A 15,582-nucleotide genomic window follows, 5' to 3' on the forward strand; every position below is an offset into this window, starting at 1 on the left:
TCCAAAAACAATGTGTGGAGATGAACCACCAGCAAACCAGTGATGCCCATTTATTTATTTATTTTATTCATCGTTAATGTTTTTATTCCTGTTCACCAACAAATTTAAAAAGGAACAGAAGTCACAGATTTCTTACTTTCTTGGCCAATATGTCATAAAATTGTATAAATTTGTGATTGAAAATCTCATACAAACAAAAATTCACATAAGGGGCAACAAATGGCCCCCGGGCCGCATGTTGGGCACCTTTAATCCCATAATGTCTGTTGCTTCACTCCAGTCTGAGGTCTTATGTGGCTCTAACAGGTTTCCACAGCATGACGCTGCCACCACCGTGTTTCACTAGAGGAAAATGTTTACAGTTTCAGTTTTCTTCCATAGAGAAGAAATCTTATTGCTTTTAAAGTAACCAATAAGTTCAGTTTTACTGTATATCATGTTTTTGTTGTTTTAGTGCTTTGTTGCCAACCTGTCAGTTAAAATAGATTAAAAATATATTTCTGCAGAATTTTAAAGTTGCATCAAATTGTCTTCAGATGACAGGTAAATTTGATGTGAATGTGAAAAAATTAAGAGCATTTATGGATGTTTCTGTTTCTGCATTACTTTTTGTAGTTTTATTATGAATAACGAAAAGGATGGCTGACTCAGTGTGAAAGATTATAGCTTTAATAGCATGAATTTAATACTGTGAATGATAATAGTATAAATTTCAGTTTCAAGCACCAAGCATCCTGAAGTGAGTGGAGCATGTGTTGAGGTTGAGTGGTGTAATCGTTCACACTGACTCTGTATGAACGGGAACGTTGCTACTGATGATACGACTGATATCCCATAGGGTCACAGCAGGGTCATGTTATATGCATGTGGCGGCCATATTGGATTTGATTTTGATTTGATTTCACTTTTCCAACTAGAAATTCTAATAAAAATATAAGTGAAACCAGAATAAATCTTTAATAAACAGATGGAAGCAGACAAACACCTGGCTTTGCCACTTTTACAGATGATCTTTATTTTACGTAATCTTGTTCTCTGTCAGGCTATATTCATAAAAACTAAACACAATATTCTCATAGGTGAACGAAAGCTGAATGAAGAATTTATAAATAAATAAAGAAAGACAGTTTTGGTGCTTCCAGTAGATTGTTTGAACTTATAAAGCCTGAATGAGGTTTATTTTGTTACTTCTGCTGCCTTTGAGGCTGAAATCTTTAAACCTCCACAGCAGAGATTTAAATGAAATGACAGATGTTTTGTGCAGCTTGAATGGATTTTTTTTACTAATTTCTTAGCGCTCTTTGTTGGCGACACGCTGCCCCAATAAAGCTGTTCAGATCCTGCTTCTTGAAGGAGGAAAACATGAAAAGAGGAAAAATAGAAGGAAAGCAGAAAAAGAAAAGAAGGAGGAGAGAGAAAAACCACTAGGAGTCTTTTCTTCATCTGAAACTTTCTCTGGTTGAGCAAACAGAGCTGGTCTTTCTGCTTGAGGCTGCTTCACCTCTGAGGGTTACAGGCCAGCTCGCTAATAAGCACCAACACAAAACCCCCAGCATGCCGAGGGAGGCGGCCGAGGGAGGCGGCCGGGGGAGGCAGATGCCAGACCTGGGAGCCGGCAGATGGGGCCTGATGAATCCTGAAAAGCAGGAATTGAAACCCGGAGAAGTTGCCAAGCGGCCGGCTGTAATTATCGCCGCGCCTTTGGGTTCATTGTCAATTAGAGTGGCGGTTGGGGCGAGCGACAGCTGCGGCAGATGGCGAGGGTCCGGAGAGAGAGTCAGGGAGGTGGGGGGGGTTCTGCAGGGTTTGCTACCATCAGCTGAAAAAGCCCAAAGCTGCCTGTTCTGATTTGACCAAAATCAAAGTTCATGGGAAACAAAAATTTAACTCCGACTTCAGATTAAAGTAAAAACAGCAACAGATTTTATAAAAACACAAACTTTACTGAAGAAGTTCATATTTTTGGAAATTTAATTTTCAAAAACATAAACACCAATGATTTACGACAGAGTTTCTGCCAGACTAACAAAATAAATGTTGAATTAAATTTAATGACAATAATAGTCACAATCTTCTCAGATATGCAGAAAAACTGTGAGAAAACAAAAACTTGCTCTTAAAGGGAACCAAATGTTTCTGTTTGTGACTCAACTGTTTCTGAAAACCATTTTTCTGCAGTAAGTCAATGATTTTTTGTGTCTGGAAAATGAGCCATTTCTAAAACCTCCAAATTGTTGCGTCACACTGCACTGTTACCTAGCAACCCCAGTGAAATTCAGCCTGTCACCTAGCAACCCAGGCTCTGGTCTGCTGGTTGTCCTGCTGTACAATGGCTGCTGGAAATGACGTGTGTTTTCCTATCGACTTACCATTCAGAAACCACTTGCTGCATTCTTGTTGGCTGTGCAGGAGTCTCCACTTCTGCTTTTCAAAGATGCTCAGTCATATAGTTGCTCATCTGCTTGCAGTCATTTTCACATGGCAGCGTAAACGTTAAGCAGGGGGCGAAGCCATCAGCAGCTTGTTGGATTCACAGTGAAAGAGTCTCTAAAACAGCTCAAAAAGAAAATCTCATCATATTTTATGCAAAAAAAATGTAACGAACATGTGATCTAGATCATAGATCTATTCTAACCTGTTCAAGGAATCATATTAGGCAACCTTTAACGTAAACCTGGTCAAATTTGTAAAAGTTATAGTCATGTTTGCCTCCGTCAGTCGAACCTGCGGTGTTTTCCTGGAGCCACTCAGTGTGAGCTTCAGAGTGAACCTCAGAGAAAACGTCCCCCACCGAGGAGGAGAGCTGGAGGAGAAAACACCTCAGCAGGAACCGAGCGAGCGGATCGATGAACAGCTTTTAACCACAGAGAGGATTAAACCTGATTATGGATCCTTCTGCCACAGGACAGGACTTCCTGTTACTGTTAGTGTTTTTATTGAACGTCTGCAGAGCTGCAGGGAGAGCAGCCGCATCGTTCAGCTGGATTAAACGCCGTCAGATTACATGTGGAATCACACGCTAACATGTTAAAGATCTTCACCTTCACATTTCTCTCTGTGAGGAACTGAGGAATCATTTGGACAAAACTGAAGAAATATTTCATCAGATCAATACGTATTGAGATGGAAATGTAAACGCAAAACGTATCAATAATAATGATAAGAAGTAACTTGGAATATTGCTGCCTTGCAGCAGGAAGGTTGTTGGTTTGAACCCCAGCTGCTGCTCTTCCTGTTCTCCGTTTGCATGTGTGAACTCTCTCTGGGTACTCCGGTCCAAAAACATGCTAACGCTGTTTCCAGTTACTATAAACTTGTGCAAACTTCAATTACTAAAATAAATTCCCTCAATAAAAACATTCCAATTTGAAAAAAATAAAAATAAAAACTTCTGAACTGGGATGAAGTGGTTTTTCAGCTATATTGAAACTGGTTTATTTTAGGAAACTGCAATGGAAACCATTTACTCACATCATATGAGTCACGTGATCAGTAACCTGATGTTACTACTGGCAGAAATGACACAGAAGACGACAGGAAGTGATAGTAGGATGATGTTTTCTGTTGGCTTATTGCGTAAACAAACTTATTCATTTTAATTGCGTATCTTATTTAACGGAAAAACCAGAAATGCAAAATTGTGATTTTTTTATTTGACGTTAGCAGAATATAGACAAAGTTTTAGCCACATTTAGAAACAAAATGATGCGTGTGTCACTTTTGGGGTCAAAATTGACACAATCATTGATGTTTTAAACTTTCTTTTTCTGTCTGCTCAATAAAAACCATAAATTTTTTTGTATTTTATCTCAGGAACATGCCAACTGGATGTGTTAATGATTCTCGTTAGTTAATTAAGGGCCCATTCAGGGGAAGCTTTGTGTTCTTTATCTTCTCTTTACTGCCCCCCAACATCCACTGACAGCATCATTATTAACGTTCTCCCCACACCAATAAGAAATCAATCGAACAATCTAATTGTGAGATGATAAGGTCTACGCTGCGTGGATGTTTGTGGGCTCACCTCCTCTCAGCCCCGTTTTCATGTAATCACACGTTCGCAGCTTCTCGCTGTGACGGAGAGGAGCTTTTGTGCAGCCGAGTGTTCAGAAATATTGTGGTTTCATCGTCTTTCATCAGCAGCACAAAGAGCCTCGAAGGATGTGTGATGAAGTTTAACAGCTCTGGTTTATGGTCAGCTCATTGTTCGCTGGAGACAAAACTCTTTCAACATCAATCCATGAACATTATCATGGTACTTTTCTCTGCTTCATTTCAGTTTTATTTGAGCTGTGCTGCATTGTAAAGGAAGATTTCTCTTTTTGTTCAAAGCAGGAGGAAATTTCCACCATTAGAAACGACTCCAAGCAGCATAACGACACCATTTAGTCAAGTTTACATCTTTTCAGTTTTACGTCAGTTTTTCAGTTTTAAACACAGACAGGAAAATTAGGCTCTGTTCAAGTTTTGATGCTCCGTTTCTATTTGTGTTGCGTTTGTTGATGCTACGTCTGTGTGAACAGCAAAGGCTCAAAGGGAAGCTCACGCTGCAACTTTAGATTATAATGAAAACTTGAACAATAAAACTATTTATTTAGCCAAATAAAACACCTGGATCCGTTTAGCAGTGAAACGATGCAGTAGATGGTTATCAGTATCAGGTTTTATTGTTTATGAAACAACTGTAAACAATTACTTTAGTAATTTGATGTTGTTTAACAGATCTTTAGTTTTATTTGTATAAAATGACATTTGACCAAACAATAATGTAACAGTGGGTGAAGAACTTGATGCAAACAATGAAGGAAACTTCAACCTAAAATCACATTTTTTAGGTTGTTGTGGATAAAAGTTCTGACTATAAGATGAATCGATCTGACTCGAACTCCACGTCTTAAAACACGAGAAAACTTAAAATAAGGAAATAATAAACAAAACGAGAGAAAAGATTAAAAGCTGCAGCGCTCAGAAAACCCCTCGCCCTTTTCCAGCCGTGAAATTTAGATTCTGGGGTTTTTGATCCTGCAGCCGTTCGCAGCAGCATGGTGGACTTCAGGGGCCCCTAGGGGCCCCCGAAAGCCCCCAGAGGCCCCTAAGGGCCCCCAGGGGCTCCCTAACCTGATTATGGGGCCGACGTCCTGCAAACGGAGGAGAGTCATTAGAAGAGAGGAGATGCAGCGACTCGACGCCGCAGAGCCTCAGATTTACATGAGAAAGAAGGCAGAGAGCCGCTGTGCAAACACAACGAGAGGAACACACAACCTGAGAACACACACACACACACACAAGTATGAAACACACACACACACACACACACACACACATACACACCACACACACACACACACACATGAAACAGCTAGTGATGCTAACTGTGTCGGTTTTCTTTTGTTTTCATAGTTAACATCACAGGTTCTTCTAAAATATTGGAATATTGTGGAAAGGTTGGACAGTTTTCCCCTCATTTTGGAAAATGACTTTATTTTATTTCTTGCAGTTTTGATTATTTTTGCTCACAGTGAATAAAAACCCAACATTTAATGTCTGAGAATATGAGAATATTTAATCAGATCAATAAAAAATGATATTTTAAACAGAAACATCAGTCTTCTGAAATGTTTTCTTGCTCTCAGGTCTGGGCTCCTTTTGCATGAATTAGTCAGGTTTATTTCAAAAGAAGATTTCAGCAACAAGGCAGCAAATCAAAGTGTTTTAAATCATGAAAACATCACACAGTCGCCAATTAAGGAACCAGCAAATTCCACCCTCAAAGTCATGACTTACTGCATCAATGCAGCATGGCACGGAGGAGATTAGCCGGTGGTTCAGCTGTGAACCTTCATCAAACTCTGCTCCAAATCGCTTCATAAAAGCTGCAGCAGCTTCAAATCCTCTCCTGATTTCCAAGCGTCTCCTGCACCTCAGCCTGAAAACGGGAAGATTTTGATCCTGAACAGCCATTAAATTGCAAACAAAGAGAATCGGTTAGCAGCTGCAAAGGAGGAACTGAGTGGGAGAAACACTGAGGAGTTTACACCCTGACAGAAAACACACAGAAGGAGAATCTAAATATTCATCGTTTTTCTTTTTAAATTTAATGTGTCATTTAAATCCCAGCAGGAAGATGAGAGGAACGCGGAGCTGCCTTGTAGTCGACCTCATTAGAGTCAGGAGAAGTAAAGTGTAAGAAGGATGCAGAGAGAAATCAGCAACAACGTGATGAGATCAGATGTGGAAACTCTGCAGGAGGCGCGTTTCCTGCTGGCTGAAGCATCAACCAATAATCACAGAGGATCAGAAGGTGGCCAGCTCTGGTGCCGGTCCGGCCAGAGAAATCACAACACATCAAAATAAAACAACAAATATACTGTATAACGTAGCGTTGTTTAAATAGAGGAAAGACATTCGGTCCATTTCCCTCCTTGTTGTTTGGATGGCAGTGATTTCCCAAAGGTCAGGACATAAGAGACGACTCTTGCTGTCATCTCTTATGTTAAAATTCAAAATAAATAAAGCAAAATAGAAAAAACCTTGCAAGTTTCATCCGAATCCCATCCCATAATGCAATGCAAGGTTTGCATTGCATTATGGTAAAGCCTTATGCAGCTTTTCAAGATGAGTTGTGACAATCATTTGGGTAACGTTCTCACCTTATCAGAAATAAAACTTCAGGCTGTTTAACTGGGAACCAAACTTTAAACTTCTGCTCCACCTGCAGCTGCTGCGGCTCTGAACCAAACCAGCCTGTTCCCCTCCTGGCCTGTGGGGGCGCTGCACCAACAACCACTGAAGGAAACGACACTAAAACCTCTGAAGACACTGAGAGCAACTTCCTGTTTCACCAGATGAAACAAGATGGAGGCGCCAGAGTTTAGTGCTGGAGTTCACTTCAACTGCACCAAGAACCAGGTTTACAGTTTTTTCTTTTCAGTTTAATTATTCATCCACAAACGAAGCAAACTGAACAGATCTGGTGTGAACACACTCAGATTCAAGTCTCCATTTACTACATCTGCAGTTGATTTTCACATACCACATTAAACCACGTCTGTTTCTTTGACACAGAACTTGTTGCCTTTAAATAAATCTGTGTTTTGTAATAATTTTCCATTTATTTTGTAGATTAATCTATCAGGAGAAACTCCAGGCTTTCCCTGACAGACTGACAGACAGTCTGGATTTTGTTTTTTGCTGAGAAATGACAGACAGAGAGAGCAGCAGAAGCAGTGAGTGCTTCTCCTCCGTCTCTGCAGGTGTCCTGTCAGCCTCCTCATAGCCCAATAAATATGCTTTTATTGTGTGTATTTATGAAGTGTGGAGGGCGGAAGAAGACAGCCGTGTTATCAGCTGATCATTATCTGGTTATATGAGCTTCCAGCAGGCCGGTGCGTCACATGGATTTACATTCGCATCATCTGATTAATGCAGGGAGAAGCGAGTCGCTGCAACACTTTAACTACCTGCTGCAGACCTTCATCTTCATCACTGCTGCAGACCTTCATCTTCATCACTGCTGCAGCTCTGCAATGATTGGATCCCGTCGACCAGCAGAAATAAATGAGATGCTTGTATGACACTCTGGGTTCATATAATTCTGCTTTATGAGTTTCAATCACTGTAAAATGTTTTACACTCTGACATGATGTCAGATCCCTGGCTGCTCCAGAAATGGGCCTGGAGCTTCGTCTCACGCTGTTGTCACGACGAACAGGAAACGAGCACCTGGAAATGAAAAAACAAACATTTTGAAGTGAAGGAGGACGTCTGTCTGTCTGTCTGTCTGTCTGTCTGTCTGTCTGCCTGCCTGCCTGCCTGCCTGCCTGCCTGCCTGCCTGCCTGCCTGCCTGCCTGCCTGTCTGTCTGTCTGTCTGTCTGTCTGTCTGTCTGTCTGTCTGTCTGTCTGTCTGTCTGTCTGTCTCGTCATGCAGCCTCAGAAAGGATCAGATGGTGAATATTTCTGCAGATGGCTCATCATGGATCAGCTGCCCGACATTCAGATGAGCTTTTTCTCACATGAAAACAGCAGATTTATAAACGACGTCTTCAAACCTCTCAAGCGAAACTGCAGATATCTAAACATAAAATGAGGAATAATTACTCCTGTTGTCCATAATGAGTTAAACATGCTGCAAGATTTGTTCTTTTGAATCAACAAAATGATGAAAGAATCTGAAATCTGATTTCAGGAAAAGTTTGAGATAAAATTATTGAATTTAGGAAAATTTCACAGCAATAAGATGTCTCAGAAAACGTTTTGTTAGATTATTAGATGCAGATAATCCATCAATGAATCTATAAATGATCAATTCACTAAAGGAATTCTGTAATTGTATTTTAATACAATAAAATGTTTATTTTCTTTTTTTTTAAATAGATTTGAATTATTTGTTTTTATGCATTTTAAAATTTATTTCTAATATTTTATGGAAGAAAACTAAGTGGATAAATGAAAAATCTGCAGAATTTACCAGTTTTATCACCAAACTAATTATCAAAATAATTCATATAATCATCAATTAATAAAATAATCATTCGTTGTAGTTTTAAACATGACATGGATTTATGTTTAAAATCTATTTCTGTTCATTTTCTGCTGATGAAAACATGACACATCATATCTGACTAATAAAAACTTATTTTAATTCAGAAATGTATTTTAATGTTGTTTCCTTTTAATCTGACTAATAATAATCTAATTTGCTGAATGTTGCTATTTCTGGACTTCATGCTGCAGATTGATCACTTTTAGATTCTTAATGGATTAAATTTAGTTCATTTAAGTGTTAAAACTGGTTTTGTTGTTACTCTGAGCTACAGCTGTGGAAACGGATGCAGAGAATCTGAGGAATAAAAGTCATAAAGAGACACGTCAGGTGAAAACCTCCTGCATGGTTCATTAGCAGCTGAATCTGATGGTTTACATCCTGCTGCACATTAAGCAGGAGGAGGAGCGGCTGATGAGGCGTGAATGACGCGCTGCTTTGATTTATTTAAATTAAAATCAAAGCGACTTGAGCAGCAGCTCTGATCAGAGCAGGTCATCAGTCTGCAGAAACACCGTTCAGGTCCACAGGAAGAGCAGAAAATTAAATATCTGGACGATACGGAGGCCATTTTGAACAAACGGGCGATAATGTTCATCCATCCGTAGCAGGAACAAATAAACATACACACACACACACACACACACACACACACACACACACACACACACACACACACACACACACACACACACACACACACACACACACACACACACACACACACACACACACAGTTCAGAAACGAGCTAACAGTCACTTTTCCAGAATGAAACTGGAGTACCCAGGGAGAGCCACTCATTCACAGAGAGAACATGGAAACAGATGGTCTAATTTAATCCACTTCATTCATTTTTGTTTTCTTGCATAAATTTTAACTCAATATTTGAAAAAAATTAGAGGCCATAAATTAGCAAATGTCATCTGAAAGGAGATAAAAACAATATTTTAATTTTCAATCAAAATCAAATCAAGTAAAAAACAAAGTCAAATATTTTACACTAATTATTTTTTTCTGTTTCTTGCTGCATACTTTAAAGCGCCAGGATTAAAGTGTTTCCCAGGCACAGAGCATCATTGTATAGCAGGTAAGTATGTATCCTCCAGTTGTTATAAAAATGCCACTTATATCAAATATGACTCATGAATTTGGGTCTCTGTCTCTTTAAGACGCTCTTGCTCTTTCTGAAACTCCGCCTCCTTTAACGTTTTTACACAGCAGCTCCTGTAATGAACTCAGGTGTTCCACCAGGTGTTTGCTAATTGTTGCTGGCTAGTCTGAAAGAGCTGAGCAGCTTTGAGGAGGAGCTTTGTCTCGAGGGCGGGGCTAGGTCCATTCAGGCATTTTGCACAGCTGACTGGTTGCAGGTGTGTTTCTGATCAGGGAAGGACTTTAAAACATCATGGAAAGATTAAACAAAGTTGACTTTACATGATACTGCCTCTTTTTGTTCATAATAATTACTTACTGAAACTTTCAGGAACCAAAATGAAGGAATTTAAAAATTGATGCAGATTACAGTATAGAACCAAATCTGAGCTGCTTCCAGTTTCTGTCAGTGTTTGTGATGGTTTTAGTTTCTCATCCCTGCAGTGATGCATAAAGTTCTGAAGCTTTTGCTGCAGTTTCCTTCATTAGTGACCTGAAGCCGACTTCCTGTTTGTTCACCACTGAAACTATTGATCCGTATAGATTTATTCAGCTTCCACACCTCCAGGCAGCTGCTGTACAAAGCATGCATGTGGCTACAGCAGCATCTTTGAAATCAACACAGGCTAACTTCTCAGTGACTGAGCCGTGAACACAATTAGAGATCATTTTCTGCATCGATCCACGGTGACTGGCAGGGCAGCAGGTGAGACCTGAGGACGGACTCAGCCCAAACACTTCCTGTTGTTTTATCAGCGAGTGGCCCAGAGGAGCTCCTTGTTTCCTGATCAGTGAGATCCAGAGCCTCCAGGAGAGGGGAAGGGACAACAGAGGAATATATGATGAGGAGGGATTGGCTCGGCTCCAGACACAGAGAGAAATCACCGGGCGGAGCGATGAATTCATGAGTTTGACGCTGATGGTTTGCAGCACAATCTGCCTCCCCCAAACTCAGCAGGAAGTCTCTTTTCATGTCTCTCCGTCTCCATCTGTCTCTGCCTCACCCCTTCCTCCTCCACCAGCTTCTAATTGGCAGGAAGATCGAAAAGTTAAATTCACCATCTGTGTGGCAGAAAACAAGAATATGAGGAAGAGGAGGAGACGTGAGTGTTGCTTTAAGAGATAATCCACACAAATGGTCAGACTGGACGAGGCTCTCCAAAGCTGTTGAGACTGAAGCTGTAAATAATATTAGAAAACCCTATTTTTATTTTTTGAAGTTAGATTTCTTCAGTCCAAAAGCTCTGCAGATTATATTGAAGTGATCTGTGACTCCATTCGATCCGGGCGTATTGGCAGCAGGTTTCATACCAAATCTATTTTGTAGACATGAGGAACAAAGTTTCTTCTTCTTTCTGTTTTCCCCGCTTGGGATATTTTTTCATAATCTACCTCCTTTTTTGAAGCAGCATTTCAAACAGCTGCCAGTTAAATTTGTGCTGCACAGCTACTTTTTTATGACCTCAGAGGTTCATAAAGAGCGATAAGCGCTTCTGCGTCGACATGTTGGGAAAGTCTGGCCCACAGACAGGAAACAGGATGGGAAATAGCACTGACTTGTAATATCCTGCAGTAATTTACAGACTGAAAGTCGACCTTCATTGATGAGAAACTGTGAGATTATCTGGTGAATTTCTGACATCATAAACTTTTATTTTCAGTCCTTGCAAAGTCACCCTCTCTATCTTCACACTAATTGCTTCCTTCTCCCTGAATTATTCTGTCCTGAATCAAATGATTAATATTCCTCGTGACCTTTTTTGTTTAATTAACATCTTCATATAAAATATCACTTAATCTGGCATTTTCTATTTTCATTGCAGCGATCATATATCTGCCATCACTGCAGCGTGTCGCTCAGACTGGATGCTGATGGTGCGGAAAGACGTTAGACGGTGTCATAAAGCTCAGCAGACAGAAAACGCCTCCGAGCGTGAGAGCAGGACGAGGGCGAAGCATTAAAATCTTAACTCCCATAAAAACAGTCTCCACTCTGGTTTTATGTCTTTACATCTCCATCATCATCAGCAGCATCATCACTTCTGAGAAATGAATAGATGCTCTGCTGTTTCAGAAACGAGTCATGGCTCCGGTTAATGTTTTCATCTGAATAAATCTCTGAGCTGATGCTGTGACAGACAGCTTTACTTCAAATTCATATCTTTCATTTGCAGTTCAAAAATTTTGACTCAAATTCAGGTTGTTCAGGCGAATGCTAAGGGTGCACACTTCTGCTAATGTACTGATAGCATAGTTGCATTTTGATCAGCATTATTGGCAACTTTGAAAACATTTAGCACAATTAGTTTCCGCTAATTGTTCCAGCAGGAAATGATGTTTAAAACAGTAAAAAATCTACTGATACTGGGTTTTTTTCTGAATGAAGGCCTGCCGTAATCAATTAGGCCGTAATCAATTAGGCTATATTAGCAATGGCTAGCGGCTAGCATCTAGCTAGCCGCTAGCCCCGCCAGGCTCGCTAGCCAAACATGGCGCTAATTAATATAGCCTAGCTTGTGCGAAGTTAACTCGTTTGGCTGCTTATTTCTTACGTTTTTCCTGCATTTTTACCGAGGTAGGTCATTTCTGCCTTCACAAATTTATGTTGCTATCAAAGTTTTGCTGTTCCAGTTTATAAATTAGTGCGGTGTTTAATGTTTACAGGTTAAATCGCGTAACACCAAGGAATGAAGCAAAGATAAGTGAACTGTTTGAGCTCATTAGATGTAAGAGGAGAATCTTAATAACCGGGTTATTATTGTATCCCAGAATACGTTGATATATTCTGTCTTTTTTGTCCCATATGAGGGAATTCAGGTGTAACAGCAGCATCAGGTATAAAGGTTTACACAAAAAAAGTGTTAAAACCAACATAAAATAGAATAGCAGTATTTGTAATAATATATGTAACAGAAAATGCTGTGCAGTCATTAGTAATAGGAATGTCAGAACTGAATCAGATCACTTTTTCAAAAATGTAAGTTTATTAAATGTCATTTCATGCAATTACTTCTAAAAATGCAGGATGACTCAGCTCAGCATGCTGCATGCTAAAATGTTTCAGCACATTTTCCTGCCACTTTAACACATTGCAGTCCAGTTATCCATCAGTGGAAGAGGTGATACGTTCTGCATCCAGAAAATAATTTCATACATTATACATCTGAATAAATTCATTACACACAAATATCTTGAAAGACGTCAAAGAACAGGATAAAATCAGTTGTTTTGGGTTTCAGTTGCGCCTGAAGATTCTCTCTTCAGTTGAGCTTCTTGTTTTTCTGCAGATAAATGAGTGAATTCGCTCTAATTACAGTTTCAGGTTGACTGAGCAGCAGGACAGCGACTCCTCGCCTCCCCAAAGGTTGCATAACGAAGATGAACGAGGCGACTCGCCACACTTCACACCTCATTCAGAGAGCAGATTAATTACAGTTAATCATATTGGATGAAGAGTGGATCGGCTTCTGATTGGCCGTCGCTTTGATGCATTACAGCGTCAGAGAAAATCAAACTCCATCTTTCAACACAAACCTGAGGAAGAAAACATCATTTTTATCTTATTGTGAAGATGTTTCCTCTGAAGGAAGTGTGAGACATTTCTATCTACCTTCATTATTTACCAGATAATTGATCCATTGTAACAAACAACCACAAAGATCAATGAATTTTATATGACCAATACAAAATAGTGTGTAATTATTATGAAGTTGTTTTTGTTGAGACAAAATCTGAAATGTTTTCTTTAAAAAAAACCAAAAGGAATATAATTAATATAAATCAGGAAAAATAAACATTTTCTTCAATGAAAAACTTATGAAATTTTAAGAATAACTGCAGGTAGCCTTATGATAAATTTTAATTGTCCCAGAAATTATCGAGATAAACTAATATTGTTTTGAAACCATTTTTGAAGGGATATAATTGTAAATGTAAATAGTTGGACGTAGTAAAAACACTCCTGAAAGTAACTGGTTCCTGCCAAACTCTGCACATTGAAACAGATTTTGCTGGATATTTAGTCTCTGAAGGACTGAACAGACGGGCGTTCATGGCGTCAACGTGTCTCTTCTTGTCTCCAGGATTTGAAGGTGCGTTTGAGTCAGACTGACGAAACGCGGCCAACAAGCGCCTGACGCACCTGCCCGAAGCCACAACTCACACCTGATCCAGGTGAGTAACGGCTTCCTCACCAGCTCAGGTGATGATGTCATGTTTGACTCACTGATGATGTCAGCAGACTCACTTTAAAAACAGGTGGGACCATGTAAGGTAATTTAGGAATCTTGTATTATAATAATGAAACTAAAATCAAACTGCAAAACAACTCAATAACCTGAATCCTAAAAAGCTAAACTATTTCTGTTTCTACTTGGAAAAGCAGTAAGAACAACTATTTGTGAATCATTATTGTATATTTTGTATAATGAGTCCCAACTTCCCTCCATGATTATATAATTCAATAATACATCTTGTTTTTATTGATGCAGTTTAAACATTTTAAAGCTCCACAAACTGTTTCTGTCTCACAGCAAAAACACAAAATCTTTCCAAGTATTGATGGTTTGGTTTCCAGTATATTTGAAATAAGGCAAATTCAGTTCACAAGTACATTTCCAGCAGGAGATAGAAGCTTATTTTTAGTCAATAATTCCTTAATAGTGATAAAGAAGTTCATGTTCTACTGGCAGATTATTTTAGTTGTAACAAGACATTTTTTTTCATGTTGTGAGTGAAATAAACGGCAAATGGAACGACAATTATTTTGTCAATATTAAGGAATTGTTTATATAAAACGAGCTCCTATATTCTGCTGAGCAGTTAGTTTTGTCTTTTTTCGAATGCACTAATTTATTTGCACTGGAAGTTGAACCAAAGTTACCTGGTGAGGTTCTGTTTGCAGTGCTGATCCTGCACCATCCTGGATCTTTGTGGGAAAACTTGAAAAGAGCCAAACGGACTCGGTCTCCACTGTCTGTCTCGCTAACAGTTCCCTCTCCAAATTAAGCCACAGCTCCCAGCAGCCGCACTTCAAACACTTTCCAGCCGCGGGTTCCCCACATCATTTACATGTTTAATTAGACGGCAGCGGACCCCCTGCTGAGGCTGCCAGGTTCACCAGCAGGTTGCTGTTTGTCTGCAAGAACTTTCAGTTTCCCTGGACTAACGAATCCACTTTGGGATGCTTGTTTAGTTTGCAGCCATTTCTGGCATTTTCATCAAGTCACACAACTTTCACAGATTTGCAAAGACTCAGAATTTACTTAAGAATTGATCTGCTGAGGGATCAGGCTGCTGTTTGAAGAAACAACATATTCTCAAAAATTTGACATTTCAATTTCACTCCCTCCTCACAAAATGAACACTCACCAAATCCTGCATGAATAATTCATTTTTTATTCTATTTCACAGGAACAAAATGACTTCTGTCTGCAGAATGGACCGAACTGTCAGGTGATGGACTGGCTGGAAATGAAAAAGGCCCCAAGCTGCAGCAGGACAAGACAAGATCAGGCACAGAGAGTGAGTACTTCATCACAGACCGGTCAGCTCACCTGGGGACGAGTGTCCAGTTCCCCCACAGACACAAACTCACCTCTACTGGAAATGTTTTAACTGCATTATTAAACATCACCAACAATCTTCAAAATAAGTAAAAATTTGACAAACTTTTAGATTATCAAGACCAAAATGAAAACAGATTCTGGCGAGACCTCAACAGATAAAATCTTGCAGTTTTCGTAAGCTGGAAAAATCTGTATTTGTACTTAAAAACAATGTTTTTTCCAAGACTTCTCATATTACACAAGTATGAACTGCTGAGCCAGTAACCTGCATCACATCATGCAGGCTACAACAGTAAGCAAGAACTCAAATGAAATATTATTT

At 39.5% G+C, this 15,582-nt stretch overlaps 1 long non-coding RNA gene across 1 annotated transcript; it reads left to right on the forward strand.

The window, feature by feature from the left end:
* Positions 1–13,236: 13,236 nt before the first annotated feature.
* On the forward strand, positions 13,237–15,189 carry LOC129354485 (uncharacterized). Its single transcript, XR_008605155.1, has 3 exons — positions 13,237–13,284; positions 13,776–13,866; positions 15,106–15,189. It is a non-coding gene; the product is annotated as an uncharacterized LOC129354485 (long non-coding RNA).
* The last annotated feature ends 393 nt before the right edge of the window (positions 15,190–15,582 follow it).

The sequence above is a fragment of the Poeciliopsis prolifica genome, unplaced genomic scaffold, assembly GCF_027474105.1.
Source record: "Poeciliopsis prolifica strain line A6 unplaced genomic scaffold, Auburn_PproV2 SCAFFOLD111, whole genome shotgun sequence".
Lineage (NCBI taxonomy): Eukaryota > Metazoa > Chordata > Actinopteri > Cyprinodontiformes > Poeciliidae > Poeciliopsis > Poeciliopsis prolifica.